At 46.1% G+C, this 20,747-nt stretch overlaps 1 protein-coding gene across 4 annotated transcripts in view; it reads left to right on the top strand.

Moving 5' to 3' along the window:
* The first annotated feature begins 8,510 nt into the window (after positions 1-8,510).
* Positions 8,511-20,747, top strand: part of LOC125127210 (general transcription factor II-I repeat domain-containing protein 2) — a 54,525-nt gene continuing 42,288 nt past the window's right edge. For 3 of the 4 annotated variants that reach the window (XM_047779909.1, XM_047779908.1, XM_047779907.1), the window contains exon 1: positions 8,792-8,984. The gene's annotated coding sequence lies outside the window, so the exon portion shown is untranslated. Of the gene's footprint in view, positions 8,985-20,747 lie in introns of all 4 variants that reach the window. The other variant, XM_047779910.1, reaches the window with a different exon arrangement.

Here is a 20,747-nt window from a genome sequence, read left to right as displayed (position 1 = left end):
TGGCGCAGTGGTTAACGAATCCGACTAGGAACCATGAGGTTGCGGGTTCGGTCCCTGCCCTTGCTCAGTGGGTTAACAATCCGGCGTTGCCGTGAGCTGTGGTGTAGGTTGCAGACGCGGCTCGGATCCCGCGTTTCTGTGGCTCTGGTGTAGGCCGGTGGCTACAGCTCCGATTCGACCCCTAGCCTGGGAACCTCCATATGCCACGGGAGCGGCCCAAAGAAATAGCAAAAAGACAAAAACAAAACAAAACAAAACAAAAAAAAAACTGATGAACCTCTGTGGGGCTCCTGAATTTCTAGAATTTCTTGAATTTTTCTTTTAAGGGATACCTAGAAGAACCATGGGTCTGAGATTCAGGAACAAAGGGCACGGGGACAAACGCTGCAATATGAACCACAGCCACTGGGTGGTGATGCTTGCCCATCAATTGCGTGGCTCCCGCTAACAGCAAGAGGCTGAAACAGCCTCAAAAGTTTTGGCTAAAGGAGACCAGACTTACTGTCACAACTGGGCTTTTATATTTTACTATCAAAGCCTGGCTGGTTTTATATGCTGGTTTTATGCTGGCAAATAAGTTACATTTTTGTCCAAATTGCTATTCGGGGGAGTTATCCTTGTGGCGCAGCGGAAAGGAATCCAACTAATATCTGTGAGGATGCGGGTTCAATCCCTGCCCTCACTCCGTGGGTTGGGAATCTCAAGTTGCTGTGGCTGTGGCTGTGGCTGTGGCATAGGCTGGAAGCCGAATCTCCGATACGACCCCTCGCCTGGGAACTTCCATATGCCACAGGTGTGGATGGCCCTAAAAAGCAAAACAAAAAAACAACATACATTGCTATTAGGAAAACATGGTTCTACAGCAAAACATGAGCTTTCCGAAAGTATTAAAATGTCTGTTGCTAGCCAAGCTAAATGTTCCCACTTATGCATTTTCTTGCAGATGTTCTCATTTCTATGTTACTTTGGGTAACTGAAATTGTCTAGTTTGGGAAAGAGTGAACTTAGGAGTTCCTGTCGTGGCTCAGTGGTGGACAAAACCCCACTAGCACCCATGAGGACATGGGTTCAATCCCTGGCCTTGCTCAGCAGGTTAAGGATCCTGCGTTGCTGTGGCTGTGGCGTAGGCTGGCGGCTGTAGCTCTGATTCAACCCCTAACCTGGGAACCTCTGCATGTTGCAAGTGTGGCCCTAAAAAGACCAAAAAAAAAAAAAAAAGTGAACTTAGTCTAATATATCTAAATTTTTATTAAGTGTACAATTCAATGACATTTACCGTTGCAAAAAAAAAAAAATTCAACATAGCTAAGACTAAAGTCTATCTTCACCACAGCACCACATATATCTGCTACCATGGGAAAAATATTATTTTTTGTTATGTGTGTTTTTAAAAAATCAGAAGAATATGTATCTCATTCTGCAACCTCATTCTTTCACTAAAACTATATTGGAGATATTATATAACAATGTTTGGACCTACCCCGTTCCTTCCCACTCTTGGATATTCCTGTGAATAACCATTTATTTAACCATTCTTCTTTTGATGGACATTTGGGTTGTTTCCATTTTTTTCTGTTGCAGTGAATATTCTTATGCATGTTCCTTTTGCACTTATTTGAAGGTATCTCCTGGGTAGAAACTGATAAACAGAACTACTGGGTCATAGAAAATGTTCATTTAAAAAAATTAATCGATGTTTTCAATTTGTTTTCCTACACCACAGCCACAGCCACGTGTGATCCGAGCCACATCTGTGATCTACACCACAGCTCGCAGCAACGCTGGAGCCTTAACCCACTGTGCGAGGCCAGGGATCGAACCCGCAACCTCAGGATTCCTAGTCAGATTCGTTTCCACTGTGCCACAGTGGGAACACCTTGATACAAACTTTTAAAATGTCTGTCAATCTGACACCTAAAGCATTTCTCATGATTGACTCACTGTACTTCTATAATCTCTAGAAGGTTGAACATCTATGGTTACTAGCATTTCATGTTTCCTTTACTGAGAATTGTTCATCTATTCATACCCTTAACCCCATTTCTACTGGGTTGTCTTCTTATAGATGTAAATTATATATTCTGCATAGAAACTCTTACAACTTTGTACCAATTTCTTTCATTTAGCCGAATGACCCAGTCATACAAATATACACTTTCTTCTTCACATTCTTTTCCATCAGGGTCTATCCCAGGACATTGGATACTTTCCTGTGCGACACAGTAGGACCTTGTTGCTTATCCTTTTTTCTTAATTTATGCTTTCGTCCAAAAAAAAAGATTTTTTTTGGCCACACATACAGCATGTGGAAGTTCCCCAGCCAGGTATCAAACCTGTGCCACAGAAAGGACCCAAGCCACTGAAGTGACAACAGCAGATCCTTGACCCGCTACACCACAGGAGAATGCCTGTCCTACAAAATTTTATTTTGATGCAGTCAGTTTTATCAATTTTATTATTTGGAGCTTTTGCTTTCTGTGTCTACGAAGATTACTACCCAAGATAATAAAGACATGCTATAACATTTTAAAAACAATCTAATACTTTTATTTTTTAAGGTAGATTTAGAGTTGATTTTTTAAAATGGCATGACACCAGATTGTACTTTTTTTTTTTTTTCCTTTTTAGGGCCGCACCCTTGGCATGTGGAAGTTCCCAGGCTAGGGGTCGAATCAGAGCTACAGCTGTCAGTCTACACCACAGCCACAGCAACACAGGGCCCAAGCTGAGTCTGTGACCTACACCACAGCTCACAGCAACACCGGGTCCTTAACCCACTGAGCGAGGGATCGAACCCGCAACCTCATGGTTCCTAGTTGGATTCATTTCCGCTGCACCACGATGGGAACTCCAGATTGTATGTTTCTTGATATTTTTTCAGAGATATCTGATTGTCCTCAGATTATAGGCTATTAGCAGACTTGATCTGAAGATGTGAAATGCCATTAAATTTCCAAATACATAGGTCAGTTTCTGCATTTAATTTTTATTTCTACCGATTTATTCTTGAACTCATATGACACCTGCTATAGCTTTATGATATGATCTGATTTTTATTCAATCAAATCTCTACGTTGTTCTTTTACAAAACTGTCTTTGCGATTCATAACATTTACTCTCATATAAATTTTAAAATCATCTTGCCAAGTTGCATTAAAAAAAAATCCCACTGGGATTTTTTTTTTATTGGAATAGCATTATATTCATGAGATAATTGAGAGAAATTAACTAGAAGAAATGACATTTTACCGTCTTGAGTCTTCCCGTGTCACACAAACGTGGTAGACTCACGTAGTACCAGTGCCTTCTGCCATCTGCTGCCTTCAGCCCTCTGCTTGTGGGTAAATTCTTCTTTCAGTTTTCCTTTTTCCTTTTCTCTTCTTTGGTCTTTTTAGGGCCGCTCCTGTGGCATATGGAGGTTCCCAGACTAGGGGGCGAACAGAAGCGCTACCTGCCAGCCTCCACCAGAGCCACAGCAATGCTGGATCTGAGCCACGTCTGCGACCTACACCGCAGCTCATGGCAACGCCAGATCCTTAACCCACTGAGCGAGGTCAGGGATCCAACCCTTGTCCCTGCATTCGCAAGATGCTGCTAATCCTGCTGCGTCAGCTTAATTTTAAATAATTTTAAAATTATCTTTCCCAGTACAGAAATGTGACAGGCTGGCTTTTTAATCAATATGGGGGTATAATTTACGGAAAATATTTTTTATTTATTTTTTATCTTTTTTTTGCTATTTATTGGGCCGCACCCGTGGCATATGGAGGTTCCCAAGCTAGGGGTCGAATCGGAGCTGTAGCCACCAGCCTACGCCAAAGCCACAGCAACGCAGGATCCGAGCCGCGTCTGCAACCTACACCACAGCTCACAGCTCACGGCAACGCCGGATCATCAACCCACTGAGCAAGGGCAGGGACCGAACCCGCAACCTCATGGTTCCTAGTCGGATTCGTTCACCACTGCGCCACGACGGGAACTCCCTAATTTACGTAAAATAAACTGCCTTCCTTAAAACTATATAGTTTGATGAATTCTGAAACACGTACTCACCTGTGGGAGCAGCGTCGCAACTGAGATACAGCCTCACTCCTTCCACACCGAAAGCATCCTCTTGTCTGCTGTGGTCGATCCCTTTCTCCACCCTGGTGCTGGGAAACTGACATGTTTTCTGCCATTCTGAAATAGTGTGCACTTCCTAAAAGTATACACATGAATGATCATAGAACATGGGCTCTTCTGTGTGTGTCTTCATTAACTAAGCATGATGATTTGGAGATTCCAGGCACTCATAATTCACTCTTTTTTTTTAACTGCTGAGGACTATTCCATCACACCAATGTGCCGTAATTTGTCTAATGATCCACCTCTGGACTGACATCTGGCCTTTTTTCTGCATTCAGATACTATGAATAAAGCCATTCAGAACATTTGTGTACAAGTCTTTGTATTTACATATATTCCTTTTATCTTGGGAAAAAAAAGTTCATTAAGAATGCTGTAACCTGAGGAGTTCCCGCCGTGGCTCAGTGGTTAACGAATCCGACTAGGAACCATGAGGTTGCGGGTTCGGTCCCTGGCCTCACTCAGTGGGTTAAGGATCCGGTGTTGCCGTGAGCTGTGGTGTAGGTTGCAGATGTGGCTCGGATCCTGCGTTGCTGTGGCCCTGGTGTAAGCCAGCAGCTGTAGCTCCGATTCGACCCCTAGCCTGGGAACCTCCATATGCCAAGGGTGCAGCCATGGAAAATGCAAAAAGACAAAAAAAAAAAAAGAAAAAGAAAAAGAAAGAATACTGACATCTGTCTTCATGAGGGATATTGGCCTGGGCCTTTCTTTTCTTGTGATGTCTGTCTGGTTTTGATATCATAGCAACGCTGTCCTCAGACAATGAGTTAGAATGTATTTTCTTCTCTTGAACTTTTGCCAAGAGTTTGTGTAGATTTATTCTTACCTTAAAATTTTGTAGAAATTACAAGTGAAGCCATCTGGGCCTAGGATTTTCTTTATGGGAAGATTTTTAATTAAATTTCAAGTTCTTTAATAGATATAGAGCTATTCAGGAGTTCCCGTCGTGGCTCAGTGGTTAATGAATCCGACTAGGAACCATGAAGGTGCAGGTTCGATCCCTGGCCTTGCTCAGTGGGTTAAGGATCCAGCATTGCCATGAGCTGTGGTGTAGGTCACAGATGCTGCTCGGATCCCGTGTTGCTGTGGCTCTGGGCATAGGCCGGCAGCTACAGCTCTGATTAGACCCCTAGCCTGGGAACCTCCATATGCCACGGGAGTGGCCCTAGAAATGGCAAAAAGACAAAAAAAAAAGATATAGATCTATTCAAATTATCTATTTCCCTTGAGGAAGCTTTGGCAATTTGTATCTTTCAAGGATTTTGTCCATTTCTTTTAAATTGGTAAATTTAGTGCCAGAAACTTGCTCATAAGTTTTTCTCATCATCATGTATTTTGCTTGTTGGTTTCTCAGCCACGTCAGGCAAGAGGATAAATCCAATACGTGTTACTTCATCTTGGCCAGAAGCATAAGTCAGGGCGGTTACACTTACTCTGAGACGGGGTGAGAGGGGCAGTTTTGAGCAGAGGAGTGAAATGAGTTACAAATTAGAGAATTCTTCTGATTGCCGTGTTAAGAATAGTCTGAAGAGGATTAAGGCAGAATTAGGACGATCGAGTGGGAGTTACTGCCAGAGATGGTGTTGGCTTGGACGAGTGTGGTGGTGGTGAGACAGTGGCGGAGTCTGGGTAGCGCTGGAACTGACTGGATTGTCTGATGCCTGTGGGCCACGGGAGAAGAAACGGATGCTTCCAGGGCTGGCGCCTGCGTACTGGAAGAGTTTCATTAACTGAGAAGCAGGAGGACCTGGGCAGAGGGCAGGACATGTTCTGTTTGAGACACATAGTCATCCCCCAAGTGAACATCTCAAAGCAGGCAGGTGCTTATACAGACTGGGAGTGGGCGGACCTGGCTGGGCTGAAAATGGGCATACTTGACAGACAAAACCCTTACCCATGGGATTTAAGGCCCTGAGACTGGATGAGGTTTTCTAAGGAATGAGAGCAGCCGAGAAAGAGACCAAGGCTAAACACCAAGATACGGCACTATGGAAAGGTTGGGGGGCGGTGGGAAGAAGGACCTGCCACAGACTAAGAAAAGCGGTCAGAACAAGAGGCAGAACAGCAGTCCCGAATGGTATCTGACAAACCCAGATGTGTTTCAAAGAGGATGTAGTGACTGGCTGTCAAACGCCAATCGATCAAGTGATTCACAGACTGAAAAATGACTGCCGCCAGGTGGTGGTCCCTTGTGACCGTGGAAAAGACTTTAGTGGAGTTATGGGGGTTTAATGGAATGGATTCAAGAGAGAAGAAGAGGTGGTACATATACACAACTCTTGCTGTCAATCAGTCGTTCTTTCAAACCAATAACAAAATGTGTCTTTTCACTTTTTTCTTTTTTTTGCTTTTTAGAGCTGCATATGGAAATTCTCAGGCTAGGGGTCAAACTGGAGCTACAGCTGCCGACCTCCACCCAGCCACTGCAACACAGGATCTGGGGCTGGTCTGTGAAATACACCACAGCTCACCACAACATCGGATTTCTGACACACTGAGCGAGGCCAGGGATTGAACCCATGTCCTCATGAATACTAGTCCGACTTGTTTCTACTGAGCCACAACAGGAACGCCTGTATTTTCACACTTTTAACAAATGGTTCAAAACACCAAAATTCTTCCTATGCAAGATTTTTTTTTTTGTCTTTTGTTGTTGCTATTTCTTGGGCCGCTCCCGAGGCATATGGAGGTTCCCAGGCTAGGGGTCGAATCGGAGCTGTAGCCACCGGCCTACGCCAGAGCCACAGCAACGCAGGATCTGAGCCGCGTCTGCAACCTACACCACAGCTCACGGCAATGCCGGATCGTTAACCCACTGAGCAAGGGCAGGGACCGAACCCGCAACCTCATGGTTCCTAGTCGGATTCGTTAACCACTGCGCCATGACGGGAACCCCCCTATACAAGATTTTAAAGCAGATTAGAAAGTTGTTTCCAGGAGTTTCCGCTGTGGCACAATGGGATCGGCAGCATCTCTGCAGTGCCAGGACACAGGTTAGATATCCAGTCTGGCATACTGGGTTAAGCCTGGCATCCAGTGTTGCCCCAGCTTCGGTGTAGGTTGCAAGTGTGGTTCAGATATGATCCCTGGCCTGGGAATTCCAAATGCCTTGGGGTGGCCAAAAAAGAAAAAAAAAAGGAAAGAAAATTGTTTCCAGGTTACCTTTTTTTTTTTGCCTTTTTGGCCATTTCTCGGGCCGCTCCCACAGCATATGGAGGGTCCCAGGCTAGGGGTCGAATCGGAGCTGTAGCTACGGCCTACACCAGAGCCACAGCAAAACAGGATCCCAGCCACGTTTGTAGCCTACACCACAGCTCACGGCAACACCGGATCCCCAACCCACTGGGCAAGGCCAGGGATCGAACCCACAACCCCATGGTTCCTAGTCGGATTCATTAACCACTGAGCCACGACAGGAACTCCCCTCCAGGTTACATTTTTAAGTATGAGAGTCTTACACTCCCATTGTTTTGGGCAACAACAAAAGTCAATCCTTATTATTTGCTAATTTCATATTTGTGAATTCACCTACTCACTATAATTTATAGGTAAATTTAAACAGCAATACTCACCTTCCTTTCCCCGATCTTGCAGACACAGCAGTGGCAAAAACAAGTTGTTCTGCCTGCCCTACATGTTCCCAGCTGAAGTAGAATGAGGTGACACTCGTTTCAGCTCTAACATAGTAAACGAGTGTCCTGTTCCAGGTCTATTTAATGTTCATTTTCCACATTTTGTGCTTCCATGCCTGTGTGTGTGTGTGTGTGTGTGTGTGTGTGTGTGTGTGTGTGTGATTTTGCTGTTTAAAATGGTCATCAAATATAGTACTTAAGTGCTACCTGTGTTTCTAAGCACAAGAAGGCTATGATGTGCCTTATGTAGAAAATACTAGTGTTAGCTACGCTTCCTTTCAGACACGAGTTACAATCAGTGCTGCTGCCTATGAGTTCAAGCAACGTATCAACTCGAATATACACGGAGTTTCCAGGTGGTTCAGCGGGTTAAGGGTCCCCACGTTGTCACTGCTGTGGCTCTGATTACTCCTATGGTAGGGATTGGGTCCCTGGCCCAGAAACTTCTGCTAGCTGCGAGTATGGCTGAAAAAGAAGTAAGGCACACTACGTTAAATCTGAGCAACAGGTAAATATTTCTATTATCTTATTCTCCTTTTGGCATATTTAAAATAAATCTGTAACTTAAGTTTGATTAGATAACACTATAGTCATATTCAACTCTTTGCTGGAACGCCAGCACCATCTGATGGACAGCTCATGATTGGTTGGCAATGCCAATGACCCCATCAAAAGGTCAGTTCACGCTGTTCTATAACAAATAACTCCAGGGCTTTAAGGCAGATTCACCGATCACTGGAATTGTGACCTCACCGCTTTAAAGCTACAAACTGCAATTTAATGAGTATCATATTAAATAACAGCAAGAGAGTATGTCCACGTTTGAGGGCGGTATCACAGCGTGAGACCAGACACCTGCAGCCACTCATCATCAAAGGCCGGGGATGGATGAGCACGGCTGGCCTAGAGCAGAAGGGGACTGAGAGCCTTTCAGCAAACTGTGCAGCGAACTGCATTTCACGGCACCGGAAACGGCAACTCCCACTTGGGGCGCTGCGGACACACGAGTCAAGGCTGCCTTCCAGGAAGCCAAAAAAAAAAAAAAAAAAAGGAAAAGAAAGAGAAAAAGGAGGGATAGTGGAGCGCAGGGCTTCGGCCGCCACCCACACGCAGCGTCCTCGCCTCATCGCGGTCACGGCCGCCGCCCTCGGCCCCCCGCCACTCCCGGGTGGCCCAGCCCTCGGACCCCGCGACCGGCAGGGCGCTGCCCGCCGGCGGGGACCTCAGGTGCGTACCCCGCCCCTGCCGCAGCCGCCATTAAGAGCGGGTGCTTTGCTTGGAACTCTCTACTCGCGGGCGTGGCGGAGGGTAGGCTGCCCTCCGAGGCGCGCGGCGGCAGGCGCCCCCTCCCCCGCCCGCCCGACGGGGCCCCGAACCGGCTCCCCACGGGCAGGGCCCGCGGAGTGGGGGTGGGGCGGGGAAGCCCTGGCGCGGGGGCCGCGGTCGCACGCACAGAACGCGCATCACTCTCCCTTCTGATTGGCTGAGCGAAAGCGGTGGGGGCGGGGGCTGCCGGTTCTGGGCTCTCTAGGGCCCCGAGTGCGTGAGGTCAAGCTCCGGCTGGCGTACTTGGGAGTACAGCGCTGCGTGCGGGCGAGCCTGATTGGTTAATTGGGGGGGGCGGGGCGGGGCGGGGCGGCCGCTGTTGCCTAGTAACCGCGCCCTGCTCCACCGCAAAGACTGGCCCACCGACTGGGTTTTGTCCTGGGCTGGGCTCAGTCGGGCACCCAGTAGTGGCCTGTTTGTGGGCATAAAATTAATTCAGAGGCCGGACGATGAGCTTCCGGCCCTTGATTAGAATCCCTCAGATTATGATTTAGAGATAAGAGAGAAAAAAAGACTTGCGGGACTATATTTCCCGCCTTTCAAACAAAATAACAGCTTTATTGAAAAATGCCATGAAATCCACACTTGCAAAGTGTATAATCCAGCGGATTTTTTGTTTATTCACAGAGTTGCGCGACCATGACCACTAATGCCAGAATGTTTTCATCACCCAAAAAGAAAATCCATTTCCGTTAGGCAGTCATTTTCTTTTCCCATCCCAGCCCTGGACACAGCGAAGTATTTTCTGTCCGATGGCTCTGCCTATTCCAGCATTTCCTAAGCACAGAATCATCAAAGGGAGTCTCTTGGATCTGGCTTCTTTGCTTCCTTCTTATGGCTGAATAATAATCCATTCAATGGGTATACCCCATTTTCATTTTCCCTCAATTGATGAATGTTTTTGGATTTTTACCACTTTTTGGCTATTATGAATACCGCTGTGAACATCCGTGTTCACGTTTTTTACGTGGATGGTTTGTTTTGAGCTCCTAGATACATACCAAGGAGTGGAACTCCTGAGCCAAAAATATCACGTTTTAGTTTTGTGCTAGTAATTTGAAGTAAACAGATGTTTAGATATAAGATTGGAAATTGGCACAGTGGATATTGCTCACGGCTGCAGCTGAAGAACTGAGCAACCCTTCTCTTTTCTTCCCTCTGGAGAGGGAGGCTTGATCTGTGTGCCTTCAGAGGACACAGGGCTTGGCGCCAGGCTACTGCAGATGTGAATCCATTTGGGGCGGTTTAGCGACCCCGCCCCCGCCCCACCCCCGTTTGCTGCCGGGAGCTCTGGGTCTTTGCCCACACCTGCTGCCTGGGCAGTCTCTGCCCTTATTCCCAGGTTGTTGACCCAGGACCCTGGACACTTTTGGGATTGTCTGGCTTTCCTTTTGCCTTTATTACCTGCTATTCTGCTGTGTCTGTGGAAGTCTGTCTTACTTGAAACCCAGAATGTGGATTTTTTCCTAGTTTCCCCCTTGGTTTGCCTGCTGCCAGTGTATGTCTTGACACAGCAGGTGCTCATTACATTTAAAAACATTTTAGGAGTTCCCGTTGTGGCACAGTGGGAACGAATCTGACTGGTATCCATGAGGATGCAGGTTCAATCAGTGGCCTCGCTAAGTGGATCAGGGACCCAGTATTGTGGTGAGCTGTGGTGTAGGTTTCAGATGACCCAGTGTGGCTGTGGCTGTGGCTGTGGCTGTGGCTGTGGCAGGCAGCTGTAGCTCCAATTCAACCTCTAGCCTGGGAACTTCCATATGCCACAGGTTCAGCCCTAAAAACCAAAAAAAAAAAAAATTAAATTTATTTGGCTGAAGTCCTTGATTATTTATTACATTTTTTTTTTCCTGCAACCACGACATGCAGAAGTTCCCTGGCCAGAGACTGAACCAATGCCACAGCAGTGACAATGCTAGATTCTTAAGCACTAGCCCTCCAGGGAACTCATTTATTAATCGTTTAAATGTGACTTTTTTTTTCCCGCTTTTTGACATTGAAAATACATATTGTTATTTCTAGTTCTCTTCCATACTCCCTGGTCAATCCAGAAGAAGAGTACTTGTTGTCTTAAAATTTGTTATTCTTTTTTTAGAATTTTTTTTCACTTTGAGTTATACTGACATGTTACATTGTATTGGTTTTAGGAATACAACCTAGCGATTCGACATATGCATGTTTTGTGAGATGATCACCACAATAAGTTTAGTCAGTATCTGTCACCTTATATAGTTACATTTTTTTACCTCGTGGTAAGATCTGTCACAGCAACTTTCAAATGTAGTGCAGTACTATCAGCTATAGTCACGCTATACAGCACATCCCCAGGGCTTATTTTTTTATAACTGGGAATTCTTACTTTTTGACCTTTTGTACATTTCTGTTTAATGACGACTAAGTAAGCTTGGGTTTGGAGTTTCCATTCACTGTAGGTCTGGGCTGAGGTGGCAAGATGGTGGCACCTTGGTAACTTGCTAATTAAAATCAAAGCCTCGGGGACCCTGGGGGAAAAATTAACTTTGGAAAGAACATCTAGAAACAGTTTAAAACAGAGCGGGACTCTATTGTAAGATTCCAAAGGTTTGATACATTGAGTGGATGACATTCCAAATGATGAAAACTGTACGTGGTAGGTGGAAATGAATTCTAGATCAAGGATGGGCAGACTTACTTTGGGAAGGGTCAGATAATAAATACTTGCAGTTCTGAGGCCACACGGTCACTGTCACATGCACGCAACCCTACCTTTGCAGGAAAGTGGCCAAAGACAAGATGTAAACCAGTGGGTGAGGCTGTGTGCCAATAAAATTTTATTTACAGAAGTAGATCTGGATTTCATCTTTGCTTTTCATTCACAAAATATAACTTTGAAAAGAAGAGCAAGTCCTCAAAGATTGCTGAGAAAACGGAGATCGGAGAGTTGTTTTGGTTTACACCTCCAGTTTTTAAAAAGCAAAAAGTTAAGCACTATCTAAAATCTGTGATCTAAATGAACACAGCTGATGCCTTCCATCAGAATAGAGACGTTCGTCCTGCTATAGGCTTTGGGGGTTTGAACTCTGCGACGCAGGCTCTCATTGTCAAGGATCTGTGGCTTTATTAGAATGTAATGAGTTTTTTTTTTTCCCCCTCAGGGAAATGTTCTCAGGGTGGGAAACCACATGATTAGCTTATGATCATGGTTCATTAGTTTGGATGTTCTATTAATGCAAAGCGTGTTCTAAATCATAAAATACAGAAGACAAAGTGGAGTTCCTGGCGTGACGCAGCGGAAACAATTCTGACTAGGAACCATGGGGTTGCACGTTCGATCCCTGGCCTCCGTCAGTGGGTTAAGGATCCGGTGTTGCTGTGAGCTGTGATGTAGGTCGCAGATAAGGCTCAGATCCTGCATGGCTGTGGCTGTGGTGTAGGCAGTCAGCTGTAGCTCTGATTTGACCCCTAGCCTGGGAACCTCCATATGCCGTGAGTGTGGCCTTAAAAAGAAAAAAAGAAGACAAAGTGCCTGCCTCCATTTGTTAAGTAAAGGGTGCAAATAGGAGTTCCCTGGTGGTGCAATGGGTTAAGGATCAACACTGCAGTAGCTCGGGTTGCTACTGCGGCCCAGGAACTAGGGATGCCGTGGGTGTGGCCAAAAAAGGATGCAAACAGAGCAATAATTATAAAACACTCATTTTAAAAATTATTGCTGTTAGGACAGTTTATGCCAACTGATAATACCGTTTTTGTTTCCACTTATTTCATTGACTTACTTTATTCTCTGTTAAAAGGCAGAGTTTGGGCATCACAGTCCTCTGGCTGTAGCAGAGGTTGATCAAGCAATTTCCTTTTTTGTTTTTGTTTTTTTGGCCACACCTGTAGCATGAATGAAGTTCCCAGGCCAGATATCAAACCCGTGCCACAGCAGTGACCCAGGCCACTACAGTGACCACCTGGATCCTTAACCCGATGCTCCACAAGGGAATTCTGCAACTTACTTGTGTGTGTGTGTGTGTCTTTTTAGGACTGCACCTGTGGCATATGGAAGTTTCCAGGCTAGGGGTCAAATCAAAGCTACAGCTGCTGGCCTTATACCACAGCCACAGCAACTCGGGATCCCAGCCGTGTCTGCAACCTACACCAGAGCTCACAGCAACGCCGGATCCTTAACCCACTGAGCAAGGCCAGGGATCGAACCTGCATCCTCATGGATACTAGTCAGATTTGTTTCCGCTGTGCCACAACAGGAACTCCATACTTTTGTGTTTTAGAGGAAAACTTTGGAGAAACTTTCTCTGTGGAAAGAATTGTGGGAAATCACAGTGAAACCAGCCATACATATGTTTAACTTAGGAGACCTCAACTATGGTTAAGTTATCAGCCATTCCAGCGTAAGAGCATCTGACTTAGCTACGAGCATAAGCTAGGAGCCTGGAATATGTAAGTCCCTTCCGTGGGACCAGATCTCTGGTGGCTTTTCAGTGTGAGCATCTCACAAAACCGTGTCTGGTTCTAGTGTTTACAAATGCATATTTGTCATTCGCCATGGCCCCTACCCTACTTCACGGGATGATTACTGGAAGAATTAATCATTAATGACCCATGTCGTTACTGCAAGGGAAAAACTGGCTCTGCAGGACTTAGCAAGAGGTCACAGAGAGGTCACAGTCAAGCCAGTATTCATGTCATCCACATGAGAGTCATCAAACTGTGGCTTTGAGGGTCCAGTAGCTGCTTGGTGACCAGCCACGTATGTTGTAAGGATTTAGAGAGACTGACAAGTGTTAAAGTTATGGCTGGAAGACATGAACTCTAAAAACATATCAATGGCAAAATTCTAAGAAAAAAGGAAGGGAGTTGCCGTTGTGGCTCAGCGGCAACCAACCCAACTAGTATCCATGAGGACACAGGTTCGATCCCTAGCCTCGCTCAGTGGGTGAAGGATCCGGTGTTGTTATGAGCTGTGCTGTAGGTGGCAGACACAGCTTGGATCTGCTGTGGCTGTGGCTGTGGTGTAGGCCAGCGGCTACAGCTCCGATTTGACCCCTAGCCTGGAAACTTCTATATTTAGGGCCATGGGTGCAGCCCTAAAAAGACCCAACCCCCCCCCAAAAAAAAGAAAAAAGGGAAACCACCACCAAAGAGGGGGTGGAATTGTATAGATAACACAGAGCTAGCCAAGTCTGGTGGCAGATTGCAGAACTGCTTACCTGAAAAAATGCACAGCATCAGCAACTGCTGATAAAAAGCTAGAAAAGTCTCTCCCCTAAACAAAGAAATCATAGAAGAAAAATGTTCTCTCTGGGAAAGATATTTACTGCTTCCTTGGATAATGTTGACTGTACTTTTTTTTCATATGGAGGTTCCCAGGCTAGGGTTGAATTGGAGCTACAGCTGCTGGCCTGTGCCACAGCCACAGCAACGCAGGATCCAAGCTGTGTCTTTGACCTATACCACAGCTCATGGCAACGCCAGATCCTTAATCCACTGAGCAAGGCCGGGGATCGAACCTGCAACCTCATGTTTCCTAGTCAGACTCATTTCTGCTGCACCACGATGGGAACTCCTTCATCACCATTTTAAATAACAATAATGTATTAAAGAGCTTTGGTTTATCTTTCAAACAGTGCAATTTTACCCACATTAATCCTTTTTAAAATCAAATATTTGCTTTATTTTCGATAAAAATGGAACACATATTCAGTACATGTAAAGCTAATTTAAAAATCTCTGTGAGGAGTTCCTGTTGTGCATTTTTGTATGCTGCAGGCACAGCCAAAAAAAGAAAAGTTGCTCGTATAAAAACTTACTTTTTATGACCATTGAGAGAAATTATGAACCTGTAGCCACATCATCCCCAAATTCCTACAGTGTGTATTTCCTATAAACAAGAATACATTTCTTTATGACTGCAATTTTACAAAGTAAAATTAACCTTGATCCATTACAATCCTAGGACCTCATTACGTTTTATCAGTTTTCTCTGTAGTGTTCACTATAGCAAAGGGACAATACTTGCAAATTACACATAAAAAATTTGTGTCCAGGAGTTCCCGTCGTGGTGCAGTGGTTAACGAATCCGACTAGGAACCATGAGGTTGCGGGTTCGGTCCCTGCCCTTGCTCAGTGGGTTAATGATCCGGCGTTGCCGTGAGCTGTGGTGTAGGTCGCAGACGCGGCTCAGATCCTGCGTTGCTGTGGCTCTGGTGTAGGCGGGTGGCTACAGCTCTGATTCGACCCCTAGCCTGGGAACCTCCATATGCCGCGGGAGCGGCCCAAGAAATAGCAAAAAGACAAAAAAAAAAATTTGTGTCCATAAACTTTAAAGAATTCTATAAACTCAATAATATAAAATAAGAATCTAGTTTTCAGTCTAGTTTTTTGAATAGGCATTTGACTAAAGAAGATGCATGGATGGCAGGTAAGCACACGGGAAGATGTGCAGCATCATTAGCTATTAGGAAAATGCAAACTGACACTGCAGAATGATATTACTGCCCACTGAGTTTTGGGTTTTTAAATTTTTTAATTTTTTTATTACGGTAGAGTTGATTTACAATGTTCTGTCAATTTTTGCTAAAGTGACCCAGTCATATATATATATATATATATACACATTCTTTTTCATATGGAAGTTCCCAGGCTAGGGGTCAAATTGGAGCCACAGCCATGGCAATGCCAGATCTGAACTGCATCTGTGACTTACACGGCAGCTTATGGCAACGCTGAATCCTTCACCCACTGAGCAAGGACAGGGATCGAATCTATATCAGGTTCTTCGCCCACTGAACCACAGCGGGAACTCCCTACCCACCTATTTGAATGGCTAACTTTTTTTTAAAGCTGATACTGCGATGTGTTGACAAGGATGCAGAGCAACTGGAATTCTGATATATTAGTAGTAGGAATATCAAATGGTTCCGCTACTTTAGAAAACAGTTTGATTTCTTACAAAGCTAAAAAAAAAATGCGTAAGATATATGACCCAGGAGTTCCACTGTGGTGCAGCAAAAATGAATGTGACTAGCATCCATGAGGATTCGGGTTTGATCCCTGGTCTCGCTTAGTGGGTTGGGAATCTGGCACCTCCATGAGCTGTGGTGTAGGTCACAGACGAGGCTCAGATCTGGCACTGCTGTGTCTGTGACCCCTAGCCTGGGAATGTCCATATGCCGTGGAGCAGCCCTAAAAGCCAAAAAAAAAAAATAAAGTGTACAATTCATGGAGTTCCTGTCGTGGCGCATCGGAAACGAATCCGACTAGGAGCCATGAGGTTGCAGGTTTGATCCCTGGCCTCGCTCAGTGGGTTAAGGATCCAGCATTGCCATGAGCTTTGGTGTAGGTCGCAGACGCGGCTCGGATCCTGCATTGCTGTGGCTGTGGTGGAGGCAAGCAGCTACAGCTCCGATTCGACCCCTAGCCTGGGAATCTCCACATGTGGTGCGGCCCTCAAAAGACCAAAAAAAAAAAAAAAAATTTAAATTGCATTTAAAAAATAATAATAAAAATAAAGTGTACAAAGCAGTGGTATATGCACCGAGTGGGACAATTATCACCCCTGTCAAGTTTAGAATATTTCATCACCCCAATAGGAACCCTGTACCCTTGGCCGCCTTGCCTCCCAGCCCTAAGCAACCACTAATCTATTTTCTGTCTCTAGAGATTTCTCTATTCTGGACATTTCACATGGATCGATTCTCTAAGATGTGGTTCCCTTGACTTTAAAATGAGAGGTCTCATGAAAGGTTAGAAGTGAAAAGACCCTTCATAATAAGTGACTGATTTACTGTCTCTGTTCATAGAAGAGGAACCTGAGAGCAGCCCACTGGGGTCTCTGAGCTGGGCGGTGGTCTGGGGAACCCACAAGCTGGCTTTCCTGGCTTCCGGTTCTGGGAGGACCAGCCTGTCATGCTCTGTAAGGTTGTGTCCCCAGCCTGGCCTGGTATGGGGTGTCCTCTGGTGTTCAGTTTTGTTTTGTTTTAGGGCCGCATCTGCAGCATAAGAACATTCCCAGGCTAAGGGTCAAATCAGAGCCAAAGCTGACGACCTACACACGGCTCATGGCAACGATGGATCCTTAACCTACAGGGATTGAACCTGTGTCCTCATGGATACTAGTCTGGTTCATTACCACTGAGCCACAGTGGGAACTCCTGGTGTTCACTGTTAAGGCCTCTGTGCAATGGCAGTTTCTCTCTGGCAAGGGGAGGCGAGGACGCACTCACCAAGTTAGGGGTGCAGGGAATGTTCCATGAGCAGTCTTGCCTAAGGACTATCCAGGGAAATGACCACTTGGAGCAAAGAACAGCCCGGCGAATTTCTGTTGTAATCCAGATGCAGCCATTTCTAGAGAGCAAAAAGCCCCAAACCAAATGCATCCTTCTCCATCAAGCCTAACTGGACTTGGTCAGCTCCCGGGTTCTTCCCATGGAAAAGTACTAAGATGCTCCTGAAAACTTCTGGTAATGATATAGCACCTCTCGCCTGTGGCATCCCCATGAGCTGTTGGTGTGGTGTCCATCCCATTTCTTTTTGTCTTTCTAGGGCTGCTCCTGCAGCATATGGAGGTTTCTAGGCTAGGGGTCCAATTGGAGCTACAGCTGCCGGCCTACACCACAGCCACAGCAACGTCAGATCCGAGGCTCGTCTGCAACTTACACCACAGCTCATGGCAACGCTGGATCCTTAACCTGCTGAGCAAGGCCAGGAATTGAAGCTGCAACCCCATGGTTCCAAGTCAGATTCGTTTCCGCTGCGCCGCCACAGGAACTCCCGTCTCATTTTTTCACGCACACTGAATATGACTGACATCGTAACAGGTCCACAGCCCACGAAGATGAGAAATGGAAACAGCAGCAGACAGGAAATTGTTCTTGTGTTATGTTCTAGTTTTGCATGGACAAGTCACTGAGTTTGTAACCTAAGAATACACCTGTTCCTTTTTTCATATAGGAAGGAACATATTCTTTGGAGAAGGAGGGGCACACCAGAGCCATATGGAGGTTCCCAGTCTAGGGGTCGAATCAGAGCTGCAGCTGCCGGCCTCCGCAAGAGCCCCAGCAGCATTGGGATCCCAGCCACGTCTGCAACCTACACCACAGCTCACGGCAATGCCAGATCCTTAAGCCACTAAGCAAGACCAGGGACCGAACCTGCATCCTTGTGGATCCTAGTTGGGTTCATTACCACTGAGCCACAGTGGGAGCTCCATGAATGAACATATTCTGAGCTCCCAAAGTAACAAGGAGAGAACACAACCTAAGTGAATATTCTGATACTTGGGGAAAATAACCTGCCTTTGCGATTTCACACTTTTCGCTGTGTATTTCCTCTGCCTGATGTCCTAAGGGTTGATCATGGAATCCAGAACATGAGAGGAAAGCGTTTCTAAGACCTAACACGTGTCCTTGCTGGGTGCTGCTTGCTGCTGTGTCTGACTCCAGCTTTGTTGCTGGAACAGAGTCCTTGCTATGACAAGCCGTATGCACCAACTTCTGTTCGGTCTCAAACATGGGTGTGATAACAGGAAGGGCTTGATTTTAAGACAATTATTTCAAAGCTTCAAATCGGGGAGTTACCTAATGGTCTGCTGGTCAGCACTTGGTGCTTTTTCACCACGTGGCCCAGGGTCAATCCCTGGCCTGGCAATTGAGAACCCACCTCATGCCGCTGCATGCCGCCACCAAAAATAAATAAATAAAGTAAATTAAAACTTCAGGAGTTCCCGTCGTAGCTTAGCGGAAATGAATCTCACTGGCATCCATGAGGACACAGGTTCGATCCCTGGCATAGCTTAGTGGATTAAGGATCCGGCATTGCCATGAGCTGTGGTGTAGGCTGTAGATGTGGCTCGGATCCCACGTTGCTGTGGCTGTGGTGTAGGCTGGCAGCTATAGCTCTGATTCGACTCCTCACCTGGGAACCTCCATATGCTGCGGGAGCGGCCCTAAAAAAAAAAAGCAAAAAAAAAAAAGTAAATTAAAGCTTCAGGAGTTCCCGTCGTGGTGCAGTGGTTAACGAATCCGAATCCGACTAGGAACCATGAGGTTTCGGGTTTGGTCCCTGCCCTTGCTCAGTGGGTTAACGATCTGGCGTTGCCGTGAGCTGTGGTGTAGGTTGCAGACACGGCTCGGATCCCACGTGGCTGTGGCTCTGGCGTAGGCCGGTGGCTACAGCTCCGATTCGACCCCTAGCCTGGGAACTTCCATATGCCGCGGGAGCAGCACAAGAAATAGCAAAAAGACAAAACAAAACAAAACAAAAAAACCCTTCAGATCAGGGGGTTCCCATCATGGCTCAGCAGAAACAAATCTGATTAGAATCCATGAGGACACAGTTTCGATCCCTGGCCTCGCTCGGTGGGCTAAGGATCCAGCATTGTGGTTGGGATCTGGTGTTGGTGTGGCTGTGGTGTGGGCCAGTGGCTACAGCTCCAATTCAACCCCTGGCCTGGGAGCTTCCATATGCTGTGAGTGTGGCCCGAAAAAGACCAAAAAAAAAAAAAAATTCTTTTTCAGATGAAAGTGTTTTTCCTTACCTGTTCACAGCCAGGTCATACCCAAACTACATCAGTGACAGTGCTGGATCCTTAATGAATGTGCCTGGTATGATGTCACACTCTGACATTCTGTTGCGTAATAGGGAGAGCTATAAAAAAATTTTAACTCCAACCATGTGCATCCTTGTGGCTCTGCACATGTCCATCTATGATCTTTCTCGGGAAGATTACGGCTCTAATTTAGAGATCTGAGGCTCCTCAGGAGTCTTCAGAAAATTCAGGTAGATACATAGCTGCATTTTTAGAATTCCTTTGCAGCCTGCTAGGTCCACTCAGATTGGCTAGGCAGGCTGTGGTTAAAACTACCCCCAGGAGTTCCCGTTGTGGCGCAGTGGTTAACGAATCCGACTAGGAACCATGAGGTTGCGGGTTCGATCCCTGCCCTTGCTCAGTGGGTTAAGGATCTGGCACTGCTGTGAGCTGTGGTGTAGGTCGCAGACGCGGCTCGGATCCCGCGTTGCTGTGGCTCTGGCGTAGGCCAGTGACTACAGCTCCGATTAGACCCCTAGCCTGGGAGCCTCCATGTGCCGCAGAAGCGGCCCTAGAAAAGGCAAAAAGACAAGGGAAAAAAAAAAAAAAACTACCACCAGATCTCGGTGCATTCAAGGAGCAAGGATTGATTCCTTGCACTAGAGGTCTCTTGATGAGGTGCCTGTGGGTCTGTTCTAGAGTTTCCTCAATCTGGAACCAACCATAAAGAATGTCGCAAATCCACTGCAGAGGAAGGGGGGAGTGTGCTGGAAACCTCTGCGTGGAAGTGATGTTACTTCCCCGGTGTCATTGGCCAACCCAAGGCAGGTGGCCGCACGCCTTCAAGGGGGCAAGAAATCAAACCTCAGGTGCTGAAAGAAACGTCTGCAAATACTTCTGAACAGCCTTTATAGGATCAGCATACTTCACCCCTTCGATGTAGGATTCCTCCTACATACATATTTATATTTGTCTGTTTATCTTTTGCTTACAAATATAAACAAGCCAGCTATTGCAGGGCAGGATACAATGACACGTATTTGCTTTACAAGGACTGAACCAGAGCCACAGCAGTGACAGTGCTGGATCCTTAACCACGAGGCCACCAGGGAACTCCAAATGCTCTATTTCAAGGAACTCTCTTTATGGTGTTGGAG

The sequence above is a fragment of the Phacochoerus africanus genome, chromosome 5 (genome assembly GCF_016906955.1).
Source record: "Phacochoerus africanus isolate WHEZ1 chromosome 5, ROS_Pafr_v1, whole genome shotgun sequence".
NCBI lineage: Eukaryota > Metazoa > Chordata > Mammalia > Artiodactyla > Suidae > Phacochoerus > Phacochoerus africanus.
Note: the sequence above shows the minus strand (reverse complement) of the source record. Positions and strands in the feature narration are given on the sequence as shown.